Source organism: Sus scrofa, chromosome 8 (genome assembly GCF_054392235.1).
Source record: "Sus scrofa isolate SSC_HxYL_T2T_F1_AM1 chromosome 8, Sscrofa_HxYL_maternal_Yorkshire_Landrace_v2.0, whole genome shotgun sequence".
Taxonomy (NCBI): Eukaryota; Metazoa; Chordata; class Mammalia; order Artiodactyla; family Suidae; genus Sus; species Sus scrofa.
The window spans coordinates 48,663,787-48,689,354 of record NC_139390.1 but is presented as its reverse complement, the minus strand read 5'-3'; the positions used below and the strand labels follow the sequence as shown (position 1 = coordinate 48,689,354).

Sequence of the window (25,568 nt, the reverse complement as noted above, 5' to 3'; positions counted from 1 at the left end):
CTCTACACTAAAACATATTCAAAAACCATCCTAAAAAGGATGATGGAAAGAACATCGGCTCTAGCATCAAATGTAAGACCCTGGAAGTGTCATAGAGGCTATGTTTGCAAACTAAGGTAATGTCTACTTGGCGAGGCAGTGTGACTAAAATGACATAGTTTTGTGACAACACATGGCACACCTAGACCCTTGAAAAATGGTGGCTGATTTTATTACCCATGAGATCTGAAGACAGGTACATAATAATGCCATAAGTTACAAATTTTAAAATTTTAAACATTCCTGAAGCTTACATACATCAGAGGTTTTTTTTTGGTGGCACTCAGCACGCAAAAATTCCAGGGCCAGGGATGGAACCTGTGCCACAGCAGTGACAATGTTGGATACTTAATCCACTGAGCCACCAGGGAACTCCGACATCAGAATTTTTACACCTCAATGAAGCCTTTTCATGTATCTCCGCCCAAAAAGAAAAAAGCTCAAATGGATTACTTATAAAACATGGAAAGCGCCTGGATTGTCTGTTGTATACATCCAGCTTTTTATATCAGGTGTGGGGGGCATAGGATGCACCCCAGCAAAGACCCTCTTGTGCCTCTAGAGCCTGTCACACTCAAGCCACCGGCTTCCAAAGCTCCCCAGGCTGGCTTCACAACAAAGCCCCACAGCAGCAATCCTTGCACCCCCTTCACATGAATGACCAGCAGCCTGGGGTCCAGCCTAACACAAAACCCCTCAAAATACACTGGCTCTCCCTTCCACTAGGGGGAAAAGCACTCTCCAGCCCCCATCTGCACCGGAGGGACTTCCTTCCTGAGCCGTGACAGCTGTCACTGCCTCCACCACCCACACTGGGTCCTCACGTGTTACCTTCCAGGCTTGCCTTTGTCTCCTCAATCAAAGAACAAACACTTCGAAGTCAGTTTTCTTTTACACCTCTTTCTAACTTCTGCATCTGGCAACAGGCTGTGGATGCACTGGGTGCAAAGAAAGAAAAGGGCCACATTCCTGCAGTGCTGGTGGTGTGCAGACCCTGCACTGAAAACTGGACCCCAGAGAGTAGCCCCACCAGAAGGGAAGGGGGGAAAAGGAAATTCCAGCATGGGTACCAGACAGGCTGAGGCAATTCTGCCAATGGCCACCAGGTGGCAGAGCGGACCGACCGGCCTTCCAGGACCTGCCCTCACAACCAAAAGCCCACTGTTCACACGATTAATCTCTCTCAGACTGCCTTCCTTAGGACATCTCAGAGTCCCTTCTCCTCCCCTAATGCAAGTGGAAATGCGCTCATCAGTACTCCTATTAAAATCATTACATCATTTCATGTCCATCATCATCCCAAGCAGAGAAAAATCTTTTTTTTTTTTTTTTTTTTTTTTTTTTTTGCTTTTTAGGGCTGCACCAGCAGCATATGTAAGTTCACAGGCTACGGGTTGAACTGAATCAGAGCTGCAGCTGACAGCCTACACTACACCACAGCCACAGCAATGCCAGATCCAAGCTACGTCTGTGACCTACACCACAGCTCATGGTAACACTGGATCCCCAACCTAGTGAGACTAGGGATTGAACCTGCATCCTCATGGATACTAGTCTGGCTTGTTACCACTGTGCCACAACAGGAACTTCCAAAAAAATCTTATTTTAAACCAGTTCCCCCTGCAACACACATACACACACACTACCCTAAAAGCACCAGAGCTTTTTAAGACAAAAAGCTATACTCTACACTACACAAACTTCCTGTGCCCTCCAGTGCCTGACATCCCAGAGTTATATCATCACAGACTTCAGGGAAATACAAGAAAAATCCACCATGGAGTGTGTCATTTTCAGTAAAATCCTGAAAGATGTTTTTAAACAACAATTTCAACCTTAAATCACATGAAGGCTGTTTTCTGAGCTTATCAATTTATATTCAAATGGAAGACAATCCCCCAGGGCTGTGATTTCATTCAAATTCACATGTTAAGACCAAGGAAAACCTGGTGATTCTATTACTGATCATCTTCAACACGTCCCGGATACATTCCTTTAGCCCCTGGCTCTTTTTTTTTCTTTTTTCTTTTTAAGCCCGCAACCTCAGCATATGGAAGTTCCCAGGCTAGGAGTCAAATCCGACCTGCAACTGCTGCCCTACACCACTTCCACAGCCACATGGGATCCGAGCCAAGTCTGCAACCCACACTACGGCTCATGGCAACGCCAGATCCTTAACCCATTGAGTAAGGCCAGGAATCGAACCTGTGTCCTCACAGATGCTACTCAAGTTCATTACGACTGAGCCACAAGGGGAAATCTCCAGCGTATCTTTTTTTTTTTTTTTAAGGCTGCACCTGCAGCACATGGAAGTTCCCGGGCTAGGGGTCAAATGGGACCTGCAGTTGCCGGCCTACACCACAGCTGCAACAATACTGGATCCTTAACCCACTGAGTGAGGCCAGGGATTGACTCCACATCCTCACAGAGACAACATAAGGTCCTTAACCCATTAAGCCTCAATGGGAACTCCTCGAGCAGTGCATCTTTAAAAAACATGTGGCTAAGAAATTTCAAAGATAAAAGATAAAGACTCAAGAGGTAAAAGATACAAGCTCAAGCTAAACTGTTTGTCTAAAACTTCCTTGGGTATCTATATCTTTAAAAAGAGAGAAAAAATTAAAGAGGATTCAAAGAAATAGGAAGATACTCCATGCTCCTGGACTGGAAAACATTAATATCGTAAAAGTGACCATATTGCCCAAAGTAATCTACAGATCCCTATCAAATTACCCATGACATTTTTCACAGAACTAGAACAAACAATCCAAAAATTTATATGGAACCACAAAAGAACCAGAATTGCTGAAGCAATCCTGAGGAACAAAAACCAAGCAGGAGGCATAACTTTCTCAGACTCAGGCAATATTACAAAGCTACAGTAATCAAGACAGTGTGGTATTGGTACCAAAACAGACATACTGATCAACAGAACAGACTAGAGAACACAGAAATAATCCCAGACACCTACAGTCAATTAATCTTCGACAAGGGAGGCAAGAATATAAAATGGGAAAAAGACAGTCTTTTCAGCAAGTGGTGCTGGGAAAACTGGACAGCTGCATGCAAATCAGTGAAACTGGAACACAGCCTCACACCATGCACAAAAATAAACTCAAAATGGCTTAAAGACTTATACATAAGACAAGACACCATAAAACTCCAGAACATAGGTAAAACATTCTCTGACATTAACCTTTCAAATGTTTTCTCAGGTCAGTTTCCTAAAGCAACAGAAATAAAAGCAAAAATAAACCAATGGGACCTAATCAAACTGACAAGCTTTTGCACAGCAAAGGAAACCATTAAAAAAAAAAAAAAAAAAAAAAAAAGTCAACTTACAGAATGGGAGAAAATAGTTTTAAACAATGCAACTGACAAGGGCTTAATCTCTAAAATATGCAAACAACTTATACAATGCAACAACAAAAAAGCCAACAACCCAATTGAAAAATGAGCAAAAGACCTGAATAGACATTTCTCCAAAGAAGATACACAGATGGCCAACAAGCACTTGAAAAAATGCTCAACATCACCGATTATTAGAGAAATGGAAATCGAAACTACCATGAGGTACCACCTCACACCTGTCAGAATGGCCATCATTAATAAGTCCACAAATAACAAATGCTGGAGAGGGTGTGGAGAAAAGGGAACCCTCCTACATCCCTGGTGGGAATGTAAATTGGTAAAACCACTATGGAAAACAGTATGAAGGTACCTCAGAAAACTAAATATAGAACTACCATATGACCCAGCAATCCCACTCTTGGGCATATATTCAGACAAAATTATTCTTGAAAAAGACACATACGTTCATTGCATATGTTCATTGCAGCATTATTCACAATAGCCAAGACATAGAAACAACCTAAATGTCTATCAACAGATGAATGGATTAAGAAGATGGAACACTTCTCAGCCATAAAAAAGAATAAAATAATGCCATTTGCAGCAACATGGATGGAATTAGAGACTCTCATACTAAGTTAAAGTAAGTCAGAAAGAGAAAGACAAATACCATATGGCATTTACATCTGGAATCTAATACACAGCACAAATGAACCTTTCCACAGAAAAGAAAATCATGGACATGGAGAATAGACTTGTGGTTGCCAAGGGAGAGTGGGAGGGAGCGAGATGGACTGGGAATTTGGGGTTAATACATGCAAACTATTGCCTTTGAAATGGATAGACAGTGAGATCCTGCTTTATAGCACTGGGAACTAAATCTAGTCACTTATGATGGAGCATGATAATGTAAGAAAAAAGAATGTATGTATATATGTATGTGTGACTGAGTCACCTTGCAGTACAGTAGAAAACTGACAGAACACTGTACACCAGCTATACTGGAGAAAATAAAAATCATTTTAAATCCTAAAGTTGGGACAAAAGTAACAATCAAGTAGGGGGAGAGGAGCTGAAGAAGGTAGGAAAGTACTTCATAAATTCTGAGGGACAGAGGAAGTGCCAAATAATCCTTGTTCTCAAAGTTTATTTCTCACTGAAGAAAATATAAGAGTTCAATGATCCAGCACCAATGGACATCCAGAGGCAGTTTTTTTTTTCCCCCCCGACTTTTCTAGGGCCGCTCCCACGGCATATGGAGGTTCCCAGGCTAGGGGCTGAATCAGAGCTGCAGCCGCCAGTCTATGCCAGAGCCACAGCAATGTGGGATCCGAGCCGCATCTGTGACCTACACCACAGCTCACAGCAATGCTGGATCCTTAACCCACTGAGGAAGGCCAGGGATTGAACCTGCAACTTCATGGTTCCTAGTCAGATTCGTTAACCATTGCAACACAACAGGAACTCCCAGGGATAGTTTTTAGGCTCCTCAATGAGTAGCGTTATGCTTAGCAACTGACACACATGTTACACCTTGGGTTCACTGTCACATCCTAAAAGAAAATAATCACAGAAGCAAGTAAGTTTCATTTGTGAAGATTAGAACGTCTCATTGGAAATATGAATGATTTAGTTGTAACCAACAACTCATCTTGTGGATAAATAAGACAAACAGCAAGTGTCTAAATTAGTCCTGGTTCCTGTTTTCAAGTCAGTTTGAGTGTTTCCCTTTCAAAACAATGCCCAAGACTGAGCAGCTGGCCCCGAGGGATTCACAGCTCTTAGGCATTAAGAACAGACTGATTCCAACAGACCTTCATCTTGAAGTAACTACCTTCTTTCAACCTCTCAGACCACAGGATGTGCAGTCAAATTTTAATTGCAAGTATACAGATGAACACACTAAAAGATGATTTGCTGTAAAATGAATGTCAGCATGGCTTTCATTCTCCAGAAATAACTGAGCAGGCCATAAATGAGTACATTTTAAGTTACCATTTAAACATTTGATTAAGTCCCATCAGAAAGGGTAAACTGGGGCGTTCCCACTATGGCTCAGTGGTAATGGACCCGACTAGTATTCATGAGGACTCGGGTTCAATCCCTGGCCTCACTCAGGTGGGTTAAGGATACAGCAATGCCATGAGCTGAGGCATAGGCCAGCAGCTGCAGCTCTGATTCAACCTCAAGCCTGGGAACTTCCATATGCCTTGGGTGCTGCCCTAAAAAGAAAAAAAGAGAAAAAAAGGTAAATCAGATACACATACACCCCTCTGCTTGGCTAAAATGATTCCCGGACTATCTTCCATTTCAATTTTTTAAAAGTGAACATCCTTTGAACCATTCACACAGCACAGGCCAGTGTCCATACAGGGTGGCGTTCTGACAACCCCTGCACCACAAAAGCAGAGCAGGACGGGTCACCGAGGACAGAGGCTCTTAACTGCCTCTTAGCAAAGAGGAAGCGCTTCCGAAGGAAAGCGGGTTTTAAAAATAGAAAACCTCGCTGCTGCCATTTTTCTAGGACAAAAGACAAAAATAATTTGACATCTGTTTTTCCCATCTTGAATGTTTTACCAAGGAGTCAACCATGGGCAGTATTGCTTATTCTCAAACTTTACTATTTCTCAAGGGGACAGGAGATTATTCTTCATACGTAATTAAAGCCTTCCAACTCCGTTTGTGAGATGGGAACTAAATGCTAGGGACATTTTAGGTACTGTTCAAAATGGATCTTTTTGAGATCCGTCCATAAAAGCTGAGATGCGAAGGGTGGGAGTTTAACATCAAAGCAAGGGGTATTTATAGTAAAAGAAGGGCATTGTTAGACTGCAGAGAAGAAACAGGGCCTATTAAAATATGTGTACAGACAGAATTCAGATAATGAAGTGCTCCCCTGGAAAGAAGAGCAGATTCTGGTTTCTGAAGCAGTCTACCCCTCAATCATGCTTCACGCTCTCCTTGGAAGCTTTTACCCTGCAGCAGCTTCACTTACTTAGCTATAGCTGTTCTATTGCCCCAAGTGTGCCAGATGCTACGAGCACACCTGGCGGCTGAAATGTATGGGTGTGTGCACCTTTGATCTGCATGCATGACGGGCTTCAGCATATTCACAGATAAATACCGTAGGTACAAAGACCTTTCTTTGGCCATCAAAACAGTAATGCTCTGACACCACACACACACACACACACACACACACACAGAGCCCTCCAAGCATCATTACCAAGATTCTCCAGAAACCAGAAGGATGCAAAGGCACCTCAGTGTGGTGACCGTGACCGTCCTGTGACGTCAATTACCACAGAGAAGGTATCACAGCCAGGAGGGGCCTCAGGAGGAAGGCGGGAAGGCGGTCCCCAATCCGCATTCCCTAAGCTAGTTCACAACTCAGATGCCTCGTACTCCAGGGCCCGAGGTATAGGGGGAAACAGGTTTGCTCATTGACTGCTAAGCCCCAGAACCACAGGATCCACATAGGAAGAAGGAAAGGAAGTTGTGGCATTTCCTTTTCCTGGTAAAGGACAAATTTCAAAGAAGAAATGAAGGGGTTCCCAAAGCAGGTCCAGGGGACAATTTTCACTGGCATGCAGCCCAGGGAACTAACCAGAGCACTGTGGTGAGGTCCCTGGAGAATGAATGTGTTCAGTTCAAAGAGCTCGCCTTTATTGGGGATCATAACCATTTTTATTTCTTTGCAGCTATAGTGTCATTCTTTGAAATTGTACTGATGCTAGATAAGATTACGTCATTGTTTTGTGTAATATCATCAGTAGCAGACATGTTTCAATCGCCCACGTTAAGTTGGCATCTCAATTACTGAATAGGGGTCAGGGAGGTCAAGGGTATCCCTCAATGAAATCTGAAGACCCAGGGCACCCACTTAGTTGATTCTGCTAACTCGTGGACAAGGGTGACTACAGATCCCCCAAATCATCCACCCCAATTTCTCATATTCCACTTATTTTGACCCTCCCCAGAAAGATTTTTCAACAAATTTTAGGCCATTGCTTTTGTTTTTAGGGCTGCACCTGGAAGTTCCCAGGCTAGGGGTAAAATTGGAGTTGCAGCTGCCGGCCTACACCACAGTCACAGCAACTTGGGATCTGAACTTCCTCTACAACCTCACTGAAACACCTGATCCCCAACCCACTGATCGAGGCCAGGGATCGAACGTGCATTCTCATGGATATTAGTTGGATTTGTTTCTGCTGCACCACAATGGGAACTCCTCAATAAATTTTTATTAAAAAAACCTCTGACCTTAGAATTTTCTGGTGGAATGCTGGACCTTGGAATGGAATGGAAGCTTGGCAGAAATGTGGCAGGTGTTCTGGGCAGGGTGAGCAATGGGTGTGAGCCCTGCTGGCCCCTATTCACCCTGGGCTCTCCAGTCACCAGGCCCACTGACCGAGTCCCTAGCCTGGCCCCGTGTCCCCAAGCAGCCACCCTGCCTCTGCAGCCAGCTGCTCACCAATGAACTGCAGGTGATGATAGTTCCTAATTGAAGTACTTTTTTGAGCACCAGCTACCTATTATAACTTCTTTAAGGGCAGTTATGGAAACCCAAGGCAGAAAGGGCCAAGGGGTGGAGTTGGCCAAGCTACAGAGACCCTGGGGCGACCAACATCATAGTTTCTCTTTTTTTGTTTTTTAGGTGATTTCTGGTTTTAAAGTAAAACCCATCACTGCAAGCACTAATGGCAATCAACTTAAGCAGCGAACAGCTGTATTTGAAATGTGACAAAGTATCTTCAACACAACTATTTTTCCTAATACCAATGACAACTTCTATTTAGTCCCAAGTCCCAGCAGCGATGGGGGCAGAGCAGAAATCTCTGGGATACAGAACTCTCCCAAGACATTATCCCTTCCCCAGGTTCACAGGTAAAGCCCAGGCACCAAGGGCCCTGAGCTGGGCTTCATCTTTGGGACCCAGAGACAGTGCAGCATGGTCCTGGTCCTCAGAGCCAGTCAACCACTTCAACAGATCAGACACCCTCTCAGACGACGACGACGGTGCCAGAGAAAAATTCAGGCATCCGTCCTGGCATCAGAAAACAAGCGTTCTACCTCCCAAATTCAACAAGCAATGCCCAGTACTGATCAAGTCATTTATCTAAATTCTCTTGAGAGCCCATAGTCCTCTTACCATGTGTGAGCTAATGACAACGAGAATCACAAATACGTATAGCCTCACCCTTCCCAGCATGCCGTTAAGAACCCACCATATATAAGAAAACATGATTAGACCCTGTATTTAGCTTCAAGCCCCTTCACCATTAGAAAAAGTGGTGTCATTGCCCAAGAGTATTTTTCTTGTTATTTAAAGTTATTATAGCTTGAGGAGTTCCCATCGTGGCTCCGTGGTTAATGAACCTGACTAGCATCCATGAGAATAGGGGTTCAATCACTGGCCTCGCTCAGTGGGTTAAGAATCTGGTGTTGTTGCAAGCTGCAGTGTAGGTCACAGATGTAGCTCAGATCCAGCATTGCTGTGGCTGTGGTGCAGGCCTGCAGCTGCAGGTCCAACTCAGTTCCTAGCCTGGAAACTTCCATAGGCCACAGGTGCAATTGTTAAAAAATTTAAGTCAAATAAATTTGCACGCCCCTGGGGATGAAACCCAGCTTAGCAGAACCACCGGCTATGCTGAATTTGGTGGGGCCTGGCATCGCCCACTCCCCTGCATCCTGTCTGCTGTCAAAGCCAAGTGCAAACCTACAATGAACAGGGGAGATTTGGACAGAGGAGAAGTGAAGGTGGGGAACATCTCTGCTCTCTCACTGTTACACAGAATAAAGTCCTAGCAGTTGTCCCTATATATAAACTATATGTGCTTAATAGCTGTACTGGTATAACCACCATTGAGAACAGTATGGCAGTCCCTCAGAAAACTAAAATAGAACTATCATATTATCCAGCAATCCCACTCCTGGGCATATATCTGGACAAAAATATAATTTGAAAAGGTACATGCACCTCTATGTTCACTGCAGCACTATTCACAATAGCCAAAACATGAAAACAACCTAAATCTCCATCAACAGATGAATGGATAAAGAAGATCTACTATATACCTACAATGGAATACTACTCAACCATAAAAAAGAATAAAATAATGCCATTTGCAGCAACCTGGATCCAACCAGAGATTATCACACTTGGTTAAGTCAGAAAGAGAAAGACAAATACCATGTGATGTCACTTATATCTGGAATCTAAAATACAGCACATATGAACCTATCTACAAAACAGTAACAGACTCACAGAATAGAGAACAGACTTGTAGTTGCCAAGGGGGAGGGGCAGAGAATGGGATGGACTGGAAGTTTGGGGTTAGTAGATGCAAACTATTACATTTTAAATGGATAAGCAATGAGGTACTACTATACAGCACAGGGAATTATATCCAGTCTCCTGGTATAGACCATGATGGAAAAGAATATAACAAAGAATGCAGATATATGCATGACCGGGTCACCTTGCTGTAGAGTAGAAATATGTGCAACATTGTAAATCAACTGTACTTTTAACAAAAAATAAAATTAAAAATATATCTGTAAATACATTCACCTTCACTAGCTGTAATTCTGGGAGATTTGGCTTTTGAGAACATTCACCCAGAACTAAGCCTAGTGAACAAGTTGGTCATTTAAGCTCCAGTGGGATCAAAAGTGAAATACAATTATATGATGCAAAGACTCCTGTGGGGGTTCACTAAGCAACTCTGATAATAACACCAAGATACGGTCTAAAATGTTCTTTTGAGCAACAACACGGGTTTTTAAAAGAAAGGTATTACTCGGTAATGTGATAAATGTTAAGGATAATATTTATTTAGATATATTAACCCCAGACTTATTTCAAATTTCACTTAATTATAGCTGATCCTCATTTTTAGTAGAAGATGTTACTAAATAAACATCAGATAATTATGGAATTACTAAATCAACTGTATTAGACTACTTGTACCTATGTGTCATTCAACGCTCCTTAACCCCTCCCCCCCACACACAAAATATATGGCAGATAAATGCTGTTACTTTTCTTATCCTCCTGGACCCAAGGCATTGCTCTATTTATGAAAGTCAATATCAGATGTCATTGAAAGGATCCACATGTAGCCTTCAAAATCCCCTGCTTCACCACGACAGTGGGGATTCTACCAACATGTGCACGGGAATCGGCGGAGGAGGCCAGTTCCCCATGGGCAGAATGTCAGGCCACCATCTGAAACACACACCAGGCTTGTATGCCAGTCAACATCCCCTCACCCCGCCCGCCCCACACTCACCTCATGCTGAGCCTGCAGCAGCAGTACCCTGAGTGAAAATCAAAAATGTTTACCAGTTTAAAAGGAACAGAAAAAACTGGAAGGAGCACTTTTTCTTCCCTAACACCTTTTGCATGTCCTCTCTGAACTGAGCGAGCCATTCATTCAACACTGAATTGCACGCAACCACCACACCTCCAGATTCTTAACCTCTCAACACTGTGCCCTCCAACATTCTAGTTCTCTTCCTCGGGCCCACATTTAAGTGGCCCAGTGAAAACCTGAGAAGTCATCCGAGAAGTTATCTTCCATTGTGTGTGTACTTGCTACTTTGTGGCAGCTCTATTCTCTTCAGTCCTGTTAAGTGTCTTATTGTTTTTTCATTCCATTTCCAATGGCATGGCAGTTTCAGAGCTTTCTCCCCTTTTCCCATGCACAACATGAACAAAATTAGGGACCCTGGCCAGCTTTATAGACTGTCCCTTCCACCAGGGGACACTTCCTTCCATCACCAATTTGAATCTCATCATACAAGCATCCTGTGCTCTTAACACCCCACAGCTGAGATTCCCATCCCAGCCTCCTGCCCTGCCCATCTTCCCGGATACCTGTACTTACATCCCCCAAGAAGCCTTTTCAGAACCCCCTACCATGCTCTCCTTTCCCCTTATCTCCCAAGCACTTACCGATACATCACTCACAAGGAACTGACTGTATGTTCGTTTGTATTGTTGGTATTTTTCAACAAACAAATGAAACGTCTGTGGGGACAATTCAATATGGGCAATACTGGTAAAACCATGTGCTCCCAGAGAGGGACCCACTCTTGCACCTTTTTTCCTCCCCATAAACCCTAGGAAATGTCTAGAATTGCAGAATTCCAGAACCTGAGCAGCAGAGGGCTCCATGGCCAATGGCTACACCAACTTCTGTACTTGGCTGGTGCTGAGGCTCAGACCACTGATGCACTGACAGGAACTCCAAAACGTACTGACTTTAAAATATCCATCACACAGAGTTCCCATCGTGGATCAGCAGAAAGGAATCTGAGTAGGATCCATGAGGATGCAGGTTCAATCCCCAGCCTCGCTCAGTGGGTTAAGGATCCGGCATTGCTGTGAGCTGTGGTATAGGTCACAGATGAGGTTTAGATCTGGCATGGCTGTGGCTGTGGTGTAGGCCAGCACCTGCAGCTCTGGTTCGACCCCTAGCCTGGGAACCTCCATATGCCACAGGTGCAGCCCTTAAAAAAAAAGAAAAAAAAAATCCATCACATCCGAAAGAATTAAAACTTTGTGCCAGGTGGCCCATTTACATGTTCTATTTGAGGCAACAGTACACAAGGCCATTTAATTAATATCCAAATACCTTGAGAGCCAATAATAGGTCAACAAAACAGCTGGAAATCAAATATCAGATATAATTACTCACAGCTGGCTTTATTCAACTGCTGTCGTATTAAATAAACATCTCACAGACCTTCTCCCCTCCCCCCCAAAGGGAAAAAAAATTCCTTCAAGAAATACAGAAGGTTCTTTGTGTTAGATTTCCTTTTTGTAAGTTTGCAAAATATATTCCGGTGTTAAAAATTTTCAGCAGGAGTAGGTAATATTAAAGATTTTCAGCAGGGCGTAGTATTGTTTCTTTGTACCATTAGTTACAATATTTCAGAACCTTGGAGCTTTGTTTTTCTTAAGACTAGTACAAAAATAGTAAGGCAGATTTTTGCACTAGTCACAAAACACAACGGACATCTGTATTTTTATGATCTGGTATTCAGTTTACTGCTTTGATACTGGGCTCTGTTATTTTTGTCGAGGTGCCATGTCTCCACAGCTTAGTAATAAAAATTATTAAGAATATTGGTTTCAAAACTATTGTTCCAAAACCTTACTTAAACCACTTTACTATACTGTACCACCCATGTTATATGAAGGGTAACTTACTTATCAACACTAACAACTACCTATTATATGCCAGGCATTGTAATGGATGGTTCTACATCTATTATCCGTAATTTCTATAATAATCCCACATGTCCATGCTTTATATCTAACAATAACCAAAGGGAAAGAAATCAAAGACAGTTTGGGGGTTTTTTTGTCTTTTTTTAGAGCCGCACCCATGGCACATGGAGGTTCCCAGGCTAGGGGTCTAATCAGAGTTGTAGCTGCTGGCCTACACCATAGCTTGCCAGGATCCTTAACCACTGAGCGAGGCCAGGGATCGAATCTGCAACCTCATGGTTCCTAGTCAGATTTGTTTCCACTGCTCCATGTCGGGAACACCTCAGAGACAGTTTTTAAACTGCTTCTCCACCCCACACATAAACACACAAAACCAGATTCCATAAATAAGCAAGATTATTAGGTATCTGCTACAGTAAAATTTTCAAATCCCAGATATTTTCATATTCACTCCTCTCATTCAAATTCATTATCATATTTTTGGATTCATTCCCTCCCTTCCCAGGAAGGAAGGAAGGAAGGAGGGAAGGAATGAGGGAGGGAAAGAGAGAGATGGAGAAAGAGAGAAGGGAAGAAGGAAAGAAGGAAGGAAGGAAGGAAGGAAGGAAGGAAGGAAAAAAAGAGGAAGGGAACGACCGGGAATGACATGTTACGGTTACCTAACCAGGAAACTTAAAGCTAAAGTTAAACGTACTTTATGAAACCTTAGAGTCCTGGTGTCATTTCAACTAGGATAGAACCTTTCAACAGTCACCTCTCCAGAAAGCTAAAATTAAGTGCTGGCTCACAGCATTTTGTATTTAGACATACAAGTCCATTCATAACACATCACTTTTAAAAGAAGTTTGTTATTTATAAACTACCATACATCTTTACACAAACCAAAGTGGCATTAATTATGCTAAAAGTAACTGGCAACCTCCAGAGCGTAGGACTCAGGTTTGGCCACCTCACGTGTCCTACAGCTGCTTCTCACTCAGCAGGTCCTCCATGACCTGCAGTACACCAATCTCTACATCTCTTTTAAGTCTGTAGCATGCACCATATACTAGGCGCTCAATTACAATGTGTTGAGTCAATGAGTAAAATATTTCTTCCAGTGCACTGAAAAAGGTCATTCTCATTTTCATGACCACCAAAATTATTTAACTAAATTAATATTACATCAAATTTTCTTGGATTCCCTTGGGTAATTCCACTGGATTAATTTAACTCATGGATTTTAGGAAAGCTGAACATCATCGGTTAATCAGCTCTTGTATATTTGTATGTAAGACCACACTATTTTCTGTTATCATATAATATAAAAAGTATAGACTTTACATGGCATTATTCACAATAGCTGAGGTATGGAAACAAATCTAAGTGTCTGCGGATGAATGAATGGATCAAGAAAATGTGAGGCAGATATATATATAAACATATATGTGTGTCATGGAATATGAATAAATGTGTAATGGAATATTATTTGGCCTTTTAAAATAAAGAAATCCTGTTATTTGCAATAACATGGATGACACTGGAGGGCATAATGTTAAATGAAATGAGCCAAAGAAAGACAAATACTGCAAGGTATAGTATCATTTACATGTAGAAACGACGTAGAAAAGTGGTTGCCAGGGGTTAGGAAGTGTGGGAAACAGGGAGAGCCTGGTAAAGGTACAAACTGTCATAAGATACATAAGGTCTGAGGATCCAATGTACAATGCGGTGACTATAGCTGATGTCACTGTATAATTGCACTCAGTATCCTTGGAGGGGGACTGTCTCCCACAGAGACAGAGGGCCAAATGTATTGTATAATTGAAATTTGTTAAGGGTAGAGCTTAAATATTCTAAACAACAAAAAAGATAAACATGTGAGATGGTTTTGTTAATAACTTCATGGGGGGAGGGAGGAACCCTTTCACAGTGTTGTGTGTATATTAAATCACAGTGTACACTAAACATCTTACAATTTCATATGTCAAGTATAGTTCAACAAAGCTGAAAAAAATTTCAAAGATAAAGAATTGGGGAAGTTCCCATATGGTGCAGCAGGGTAAAGATCTGCTATTGCCACAGGTGTGGTACAGGTCCCAACACTGGCACAGGTTTGATTCCTGGCCCAGGAACTTCCACATGCCCCAAGTGCAACACCTCCCCCCCAAAAAAAGAAAAAAAATTGAAAAAAAGGATATATTTTAAATGCTCTCTTGCCTTTTTATTGAGCATCTAGTCTTTATTTACATTATTCTACGAATATAAGCAATCAATATTACCCCCCAAAATAAAGTAAGCATCACCAAGCGACCACAGCTAATTCACCATCAAGATAAAGTGCTTATTCAATATTCAATGTCTACACTTCCCCATAAAATAATGTCCTCATGATTAACTGTCATATGAAGGACTGTTTTAAGGGTGTTATTGGGGTTCTGGGCAGAGAAGAAATTCCGCAGTAGTTTTATAATCTGTGAAATAGGTACAATGATAACACACCAAGTTATTTGAGTAGAAATAAGTTTTGTTATAAATAAAAAAATTGGTGAACCATTTACTTCAAGAACTCCCATCTTCTAGGAGGCATAAACATCTGGTAATTAATCCTCTTTGAGGGAATAATATGGTACAATTTTTTTAATTAAAAAAAATAACTACTTTACATGGTTCAGCAAGTGGTACACACATCACCAGAAGTGCTTCCTATTTGAGTAGGTCCTGGGGAGTGAGAGGGTGGGCAGGTAAAAAAAGATTATAGTCCACTGCCTATGCTCTGACAGTTCACCAATTTCTTCTCTCCCTGAGTCATCCAAGGAGACAAAAATGTTTCAAGGGCGGACAGAACTCTCTATGGAAACGTTTATTTGAATGTACCTTGCAGGCTGCCAAGAGACCGCCATGGTGCCAAGTGGGGTTAAATCCACAGCTCACCTCTTGCACGCTTCTAACTGTGGACAGGTTACTTAACCTCAGTTCTATTTGAAAAAAAAAAAAAAAATGGTGATAAAACTAATACTCAACCTATAGGGGTTTTGTGAGCACTAAATGAGGTGATGGCGGCAAAGCCCTTGGGCACTATGTTAACAGTTGGGAGGTGCCAGGTGCAGATGGGGGTGGTACTGTAGGCTCTGGTCCAGGGTCATTCACATATGCAACCAACCGCAATTTTAAGGGTAAAGATTTAAGAAACGCTTCCCTGGAGGTTGAAAAATATTTTCTAATAACAATTTCGATAGTTATCACAGAGGAATTTTTCCAGTATACATCAAGAAGCCTAGATTTTTCATAACCACTTTAAAATTTGTTAAAAGATGGCATAAGGAGTTCCCGTCGTGGCGCAGTGGTTGGTGAATCCGACTAGGAACCATGAGGTTGCGGGTTCGGTCCCTGCACTTGCTCAGTGGGTTGACGATCCGGCATTGCCGTGAGCTGTGGTGTAGGTTGCAGACGCGGCTCGGATACTGCGTTGCTGTGGCTCTGGCGTAGGCCAGTGGCTACAGCTCCGATTGGACCCCTAGCCTGGGAACCTCCATGTGCCGCGGGAGCGGCCCAAAGAAATAGCAAAAAGACAAAAAAAAAAAAAAAAAAAAAAAAAGATGGCATAAAAATGAGCTGAACAAAAAGGTTACTGTTGTTTAGGTTTACATGCTGCTTTCTGAGGGTTTTTCTCTGCAGAATTTTATAACGCATGCTTTAAAAGATTATGAAGGTTCAGACATATCTAGGAGATAATCTAAATTACTATAGCTCTCAAAAAACAAGTCTTAACTGCCTCTATTAAGCAACCATTAGATTCCTGAAAGGGACCACCATTCCTGATTTATGCATCAAACCTAACCACACACCAGGGATCAAATTTAATATGTGTGAAGATAAGCTGTTACGTGGGGCTATGATTAACAAACTGCCACCATAATCTAAATCATTCCTTTCCTTCTGAGAGTGCTTTCACAGAGAGAAAAACTACAAGGAAACTACAAATTACGTATGGTGCAAACTTCTGAAAACATAATTAAACTGTTTTAAAAAGAAAACTACCTCTAAGTACAGTTAAGATCTCTTCTAATCACTTGCTTTCTGAACCCGATTGCAGATGAAATTCATCACAATACCTCAGCTTTACTAATAGACTTTTTAATTCATGTTAAGTGTGTCAATTCCTGAAAACCATTTTAAATAATCTAGCTCAAAGTGTTTAAAGTGCTACACACAATCCATTTCTTTTGCCTTTTTTTTTTTTTTAGGCACGCATCCGCAGCATATGGAGGTTCCCAGGCTAGGGACTGAATCAGAGCTGTAGCTGCCAGTCTACACCACAGCCACAACAACACCAGATCCGGGCTGCATCTGTAACCTACACCACAGCTCACGGCAACGCCGGATCCTCAACCCACTGAGCAAGGCCAGGAATCGAACCTGTGTCCTCATGGATGCTAGTCAGATTCATATCCACCAAGCCATGACAGGAACTCCCACAAACCATTTCTCTAAAGATTTTTAAAAGCCATACACATGAAAGAATGTCTTCATGTAAGTGCCTAACCTTTTTTCCTCTTTCGTTTCCTTTTTGCCCCATACAATCTGCACATTATCTTTGAAAAAAAACAGCATTATGTATTCAAAACCTATAGATTTAAAGAACTCTAATTTCTAACTAGTTCCAAATATGTGATTATAAGGAATTAGCAGAAAACTAAAAACACAGAATTATAGAACAAATTGTTGCAGTATTTTTACCTTTTAAACCTGAATATAGATAAGTAAAAGCTACTTGAATATGAATTCCAGGCTTGTACTCAAAAAGTGTCATTGAGAAGGAGAAAAAGATGATTTACAGGATTATATAGACAGCATGCATTCCAAGTTCACTTAAACCAAGCCCACTTCCTTTTGGAGTCATTGCTTTAAAGCACAAAATAGCAGATGTTCATCCACACAGAGAATCAGTTACATACGTATTAAGGACGTGCACCTCAGTCTGGTCTAAGATCTGAGGGCAGCGCTCCAACTGAAGGAAACTCTTTTTTACCACATGTGCACAATTGAGATAATTGCCATGAGCACCTGAGCCATTGTCCCAGTGCTACCAGGATATTCCTGTATGAGGACCCAGGCTTTAAAGTCAGAAAGAGGTAGGTTTGAGGTTTAGTTCTACCGTTTACTAGCTGCACGACCTTGGGCAAGTTCCTCAACTATCCACATCTGCAAAGTAACACTAAACGATATGTTCTTCATTGGGTTTGAAAGAAGATGAACGCTGCCTAAATATCAGCTACAGCTGACATGTCATATAGATGCATGACTATCAGCAATTGATGGGAAATAACAAGGAAGGATCCTTAATCCACTGAGCAGGGCCAAGGATCAAACCTGCAACCTCATGGATGCTAGTCGGGTTCTTAACCTGCTGAGCCACAAGAGGAACTCCTAAATAACACTTTTAAAGGAGAACAGACAGATGTGTCATCTATGGCTTATCTAACACAGCAAAAGATTTTTCAAAGTTAGAATACTAACATGGTGCTAACAGTTTCTTCATGAAAAAAAAAAAAAAACAAAAAAAATCTTTTAAACTAAAGAACAAAGTAGTACACAATTCTGAGTCCAATGCCACATTTTGTACTTAGGTATTGGAGTTAAAAGGGACTCACCTTCCTTACAGATGAATAAAAGTTTGGATTAGAGGGAGATCAATACAACCTCTGTTGTAACTCTGGCCTTTTCTCCTAGGAGCATTCACCTGGGGATCTGAGAACAATGGCCTTCATTCCTCCTAAATTAAAAGGACACAGCTGCTTCCAACACGGATGCTGCTACACAAGCTGACAACACCACTGTTCACACCATCAATTAAAATTACTCCCATATTCTAATGACGAGTTCAACTTCTACAATTTTTATACTCTGCTAATTTTTTTAAAAAAGGAGCAAAACAGTTTAAGCAATGTGAAAGTACCCAATGAAAGAGCAAAATAAACCACAGAAGGCACTGAATGGGTTGATAAGTAAATGGGTTGTTTCACCATGGCCCAGCCAATGTACCTATCCTTTTAAAATAGCAGATAGTTAAAAATTCTAAGACTGGAAAATACAATGCCTCAAATTTAAGTTGCCATAATACATACATGAAGAATCCTGAAGTGGTCAAACTTGATTCTCATATATCATTTTTTAAAAGACCCCTGGGCAACAAGAATAACACTGTGTGTCTTCTTGGAAATCTCCAGAGATGGACCCCATCAACCAGTCCTAAACTCAAAAAGAATTTCCCCTATACAGATTCAGGCAACACATTTTCCCTAAGAGAATATTAATGATGCCTTGCCACTTGGCCATACAGTAGAATTTGAATTTATGAATTCTTGTTTGTAAGATAGAAGAAGGATGGTGCAGAATGTAAACAGGTGCATGATTCAAAAAAGGCTGAAGGAGACACTGAAAACCAGCACTGCAAAAAACAGGGGCGGCAGAGGGTAACAATTAAGAGGAAGGATCTTGGCATGGGAACAGAGCTGCGATCCTGACTTTGCTATTTACGGCTGTGAGAGGCTGGGAGAGTTACTTAACGATTTTAAGCTTAAATTTCACCATATGTAAATTGAAAATAAAACCCACTTTATAGTGCTGCTGTGATGAATAAATAAGTTATCTAAAACACTTACACACTGCTTATCATATAGCTACTGCCACCATTTCAAATTTAAGGGAAAAAAGGATTAGCCAGGTTCCATAATGCCAAATATGACTGAAACTTTCCAGCAAGGCGCCCAATGACAATTTCCTAGTTCCTTTAGGATCCTACGTCCAATTGAGCAAATACTGCTAGTAAAATTTCATCCTTCTCAACAAAATTAAAATTGGACAAAATAAGCAAAATTAAGAGACTTAACTTTGTGTGATTTTCAAGATATTTTGAATGCTCACCTGAATGATCAGTCATCTCTGCATTTTCTTTTTTTGCAACCACCAAGGGTTGCCATTAGTAGATACTTACTTTTCTCTATCCACAAAGAAGAGAACATTTGCACAAAATGTCCAATAAGGAACTCTGTAAATGACAGGTGTCCTGTACTTAAAATAACAGAGACTTAAGGTAGGAAACTAGTGGTACCTCTGATAATCTTTTAAATGCTTTCCATAAAGATGGTTTAGTACCAGCCTCATGGAAGAGTAGAGATTAACTAGATCATCTGCAAGCCTTCCAGACTCAGGGCACAAGAAAGAAAACCAAAGCACAGTTACATGCTTTCCTTTGCTTTTTGTCTAAACAGAGTCTATATCTGTGTCTATATTTACACCTCAGGAATAATGTTTATCCAGATAAGGAGAACAATGAGAGATGAAAGAGCCCAGAATTCCAGCTCCTAGAAGGTATTGTTGAGTGCAGAGTGAAGGCAGCAGGGAATAAACAGGAACTTTCCCTCCGCCCACTTTTGGTAAAAATGCAACAGATACTCCTCAGAATAAAAAGCTATGAAGACTTTCTAGTTTACATGTACCTCCTTTAAGAAAAAAATAATTATCAACTTTCAGTATAACCCAGAAATGCAAATTGGGGGACCATTTGGGAGAATCAACGCTTTAACTGGAACGACCACACGTACCATTTGCTATTTCTACTATAGAATTTCATTATGCTCTGTGGCCATTGCCCCTGCCGCATTCCATAACCCACCTCCCCCAAACCCCAGGTTTCCCACCCCACCCTTCTCACCACTGCCTCACAAGAGAAGAGGAAAAGGGCAGCTTCAATTGCCTAAGGGATTGTGACAAGAAAAGTGAGTCCTTTCTTAGAGAATGAAACCCTAGCAGTAGGTACATGTTTGGGGTTGTGGGGGGTGGTCTTTTTAAAATATTGGATGGAAAAGTTGACATTTTAATGGACAAGGAAAGGCACAGCAATACAAAAATTAAAGTTATATCTTAAGTTTTCCCTCCATCTGAAAAAAAAAAAAAAAAACAGACTTAGTGAAGAATTCCTTTCCACAAATAGATTAGAAATACTAAAAACTGGTAGTCTTGTAAAACCTGTTTTTCCAAAAAGCTGTTCATTCATCTTAGCTAACAGGTACGGTCAAGTTAAATCAAAGGCATGACTTTGAAACCCTAGAAAACACTTTAAAAGGTCATGCATGGGCTTACGATTCCCAAACTGGAAAGTAAAGAATACAATAAACACATAATTCATCAATAAAAGCTATACCAGTAATCAGGGATGAAAACATGGATGCCCTCCCTCCAGGTACTCAGCAATACCCTTGTTGACTTGCATTTAATTGACAATGAACAGGTACCCCCTCCAGACCAGCATTCTCATTAATGTTCCATCCCAGTTTCAGGCAGGCTTACTCAATAATAACAACCATCAGAGGTCCTGACAACAAAGGGAAGGCTGCAGTCCTAACCTCCTGGTTAACGTGGTCTGCAGAGCTCACTGACAGTTACAGATCAAGTTTCTTGTTAAGACTTGTGGTTGCCAAGGGTGGAGGTGGGGGAGCAGGATGGACTGGGCGTTTGGGGTTGGTAGATGCTAACTATTGTATGTGGTGGAGTGGATAAGCAATGAGATCCTGCTGTACAGCACAGGGAACTATATCTAGTCATTGTGATGGAACATATAGAGGATAATAAAAGAAAAAGAATGCATACAAATATGTGTATGTGTGTGTGTGTATAACTGCATTACTTTGCTGTACAGCAAAAATTGACAGAACATTGTAAATCAACTATAATAAAAAAAATTTTTTAAAGACTTCTTGTCCTCATCTTGAATGGACAATACAAGAATCTTGACCAGCCAAAGTGTACAGCCAATGAAAAAAGCTACAAGCTAAATGGTGAAATGACTTCTAAATTAACTGATGTCAAAGTCACAGTGAGCTTCTTCAATAATATAGTCCTGAACTCTTCCCAGTTGTACTAAACCATTAATCTGCTCCACCTCCACCATCAAGGAATTTTTATAATCCAGACGATTTTGGGAAAAACAGATATAAGGGAACAGCTGAAGGAATTGATGGCTTCCTAATATCTGCAGTTGGGTTCTTTGTCAAAAGCACCTAATGGCCATTGTATTTGAAAACCTTAAGGTGTTAGATGGGATTGTGATGGGACAATTTTAATTTTCCAGATAGGGTATGAAAATTATGAATTTGTTTATAGTTAGTTTTACAGTTACAATATAGCAACATAAATAACCAAAGATGCCATAAGCCAGTTAAACAGAAAAAGTTAGCATAAGACATCTTAATGGTGATAGAGAGCTCCTACCTAAATTTTTGTAATTAATGTATTTAAGTACTTGTCAGTAGAGCACAGTAACAGCCACCTGCCTGACTGGGGAATTTGAAAGCCTAGATTTCAATCTTGGCTACCCTACAGTGAAGCAAAGTATCAAAATATTACCCCATTTATAAAAAGGGGTAACAATGATTTAATGGTTTTAACATTATGTTTAAGTAAGAAATGCATATACCACTAATAAAATAACTAACACATTTGAGCACTTAAATTGTACTTACTACACAATCTTCTAAGCTATTCTAAATATTCTTTTAATCACTCAAAAATTTATATTACTAACTTGGTTTATACTTTCTCCTTGGCTCTTCCCAACTCTTCTCAAGATAAAACCCAGCCGAGGTTCCCCACAATATATAAGGCAACTGCTAACAACCTTAAAAGGAGAAATCAAAAATAACACAATAATAGTGGGGGACCTTAACACCCCACTTACAGCAATAGACAGATCAACGACACAGAAAATCAATCAGGATACACATGCCCTGAATGAAGCATTAAACCAGATGGACTTAATAGATATTTATGGGACATTCCATCCAAAAGCAACAGAATACACATTCTTCTCAAGTGCACATGGAACATTCTCTAAGATTGATCACAGCCTGGGCTACAAATCCAACCTTGGTAACTTTAAGAAAATTGAAATCTTATCAGGCGTCTTTTCCAACCACAATGCTATATGACCGGAAATCAACAACAAGAAAAATAACTGCAGAAAACACAAACACGTGGAGACTAAACAACATGCTACTAAACAACCAATGGATCACCAAAGAAATCAAAGGGGAAATTAAAAAATACCTAGAAGCAAATGACAACAAAGATACGATATTCCAAAAATCTATGGGATGCAGCAAAAGCTGTTCTAAGAGGAAAGTTTATAGCAATACAAGCCCACCCAGGAAACAAGAAAAAGCTCAAATAAACAAGCTAACGTTACATCTCAAGCAGCTCAAGAGAGAAGAACAGACAAGACCTAAAGGTAGTACAAGGAAAGAAATCATAAAGATCAGAGCAGAACTCAAGGAAATAGAAACAAAGAAAACCACAGAAAAGATCAATGAAATGAAAAGCTGGTTCTTTGAAAAGATCAACAAAATTGATAAACCCTTAGCCAGACTTATCAAGGAAATGAGAGAGGACTCAAATCAATCAAGACAGAAATGAAAAAGGAGAAGTAACAACAAACATCACAGAAATACAAAGATCATAAGAGACTACTACATGCAACTATATGCCAATAAAATGGAAAACCTAGAAGAAATGGACAAATTCTTAGAAAAGTACAATCTTCCAAGACTAAACCAAGATGAAACAGAAAAGATGAATGGACCAATCGCAAGAACTGACATTGAAACTGTGATTAAAAAACTTCCAACAAACAAAAGTCCAGGACCAGATGGCTTCACAGGAAAATTCTATCAAACATTTAGAGACGAGCTAACACCTCTCCTTCTGAAAGTATTTCAAAAAATTGCAGAGGAAGGGATACTCCCAAACTCATTCGATGAGGCCACCATCACCCTGATACCAAAACCAGACAAAGATACCACAAAAAAAAAAAAAAAAACTACAGGCCTATTTCACTGATGAAAATCGATGCAAAAATCCTCAACAAAATACTAGCAAACTGAATCCAACAACACATTAAAAGGATTGTACTCCATGATCAAGTGGGATTTACCCCAGAGATGCAAGGGTTCTTCAATATCCGCAAATCCATCAGTGTGATACACCACAGTAACAAACTGAAGAATAAAAACCATATGATCCTCTCAATAGACGCAGAAAAAGCCTTTGACAAAATCCAACACCCATTTCTGATAAAAATGCTTCAGAAAGTGAGCAAAGAGGGAACCTACCTCAACATAATAAAGACCATATATGACAAACCCACAGTGAACGTCATTCTCAATGGTGAAGAGCTGAAAGAATTCCCGCTGAGATCAGGAACAAGACAAGGATGCCCGCTCTCGCCACTACTCTTCAACATAGTTCTGGAAGTCCTAGCCACAGCAATCAGAGAAGTAAAAGAAAGAAAAGGAATCCAAATTGGAAAGGAAGAAGTAAAACTATCACTATCTGCAGATGACATGATACTATACCTAGAGAATCCTAAAGACTCTACCAGAAAACTGTCAGAGCTCATCCATGAAGTTGGCAAAGTCACAGGATACAAAATCAATACACAGAAATTGACAGCATTTCTGTACACTAACAATGAAAGAGCAGATAGAGAAATTAGGGAAGAATCCCACTGACCATCGCATCCAAAAGAATAAAATACCTAGGAGTAAACCTACCTAAAGAGACAAAAGACCTGTACTCTGAAAACTATAAGACACTGATGAAAGAAATCAAAGATGACACCAATAGATGGAAAGATATACCATGCTCGTGGATTGGAAGAGTTAATATTCTCAAAATGACTATACTACCTAGGGCAATCTACAGAGTCAATGCAATCCCTATCAAACTACCAAGGACATTTTTCAAACAACTCAAACAAAATATTTTAAAGCTTGTTTGGAAGCACAAAAGACCCAGGATAGCCAAAGACATCCTGAAAAAGAAAAATGGAGCTGGAGGAATCAGGCTCCCAGACTTCAGACTATACTACAAAGCTACAGTCATCAAAACCATATGGTACTGGCACAAAGGCAGAACTATAGATCAGTGGAACAGGATAGAAAGCCCAGAATTCAACCCACGCACCTACAGCCAACTCATCCATGACAAGGGAGGCAAGGATATACAGTGGAGAAAAGACAGCTTGTTCAATAAGTGGTGCTGGGAAAACTGGACAGCCACATGGAAAAGAATGAAATGAGAACACGCCCTAACACCATACACAAAAATCAACTCCAAATGGATTCAAGACCTAGATATAAGACCAGACACTATAAAACTCTTAGGGGAAAACATAGGCCAAACACTCTCCAACATAAACGACAGCAACAGATCCACCTCTTAGAGTATGGACAATAAAAACAAAAAGAAACAAATGGGACCTAATCAAACTTACACGTTTCTGCACAGCAAAGGAAACCCTAAACAAAACGAAAAGACAACCCCAGAATGGGAGAAAATCTTTGCAAGTGAATCAACTGACAAGGGATTCACCTCCAAAATTTCTAAACACCTTCTGCAGCTCCATACCAAAAAAACAAACAACCCCATCAAAAAATGGGCAGAAGATCTAAACAGACAGTTCTCCAAAAAAGACATACAGATGGCCAAAAAACACATGAAAAGATGCTCAACATCACTCATGATTAGAGAAATGTAAATCGAAACCACTCTGAGGTACCACTTTACACCAGCCAGAATGGCCAGCATCAAAAAGTCTGCAAACAATGGAGTTCCTGTTGTTGCGCAGTGGTTAACGAATCTGACTAGGAACCATGAGGTTGCACGTTCAGTGACTGGCCTTGCTCAGTAGCTTAGGGACCCAGCGTTGCCATGAGCCATGGTGTAGGTTGCAGACGCGGCTCAGATCCTGCGTCGCTGTGGCTCTGGCGTAGTCTGGTGGCTACAGCTCTGATTAGACCCCTAGCCTGGGAACCTCCATATGCCTTCGGAAGTGGCTCTAGAAAAGGCAAAAAGAAAAAAGAAAATAGTCTAGAAACAATAAGTGCTGGAGAGGGTGTGG

General features: G+C 40.8%; 1 protein-coding gene across 10 annotated transcripts in view; it reads right to left on the bottom strand.

Moving 5' to 3' along the window:
- RAPGEF2 (Rap guanine nucleotide exchange factor 2) overlaps positions 1-25,568 on the bottom strand; it is a 256,095-nt gene that overhangs the window by 173,147 nt on the left and 57,380 nt on the right. Inside the window, exon 2 of one of the 10 annotated variants that reach the window (XM_084972184.1) lies at positions 15,488-15,588. The exons of the other annotated variants lie outside the window; for them this stretch is intronic. The gene's annotated coding sequence lies outside the window, so the exon portion shown is untranslated. The remainder of the gene's footprint in view (positions 1-15,487; positions 15,589-25,568) is intronic. 10 annotated transcript variants of the gene reach the window in all.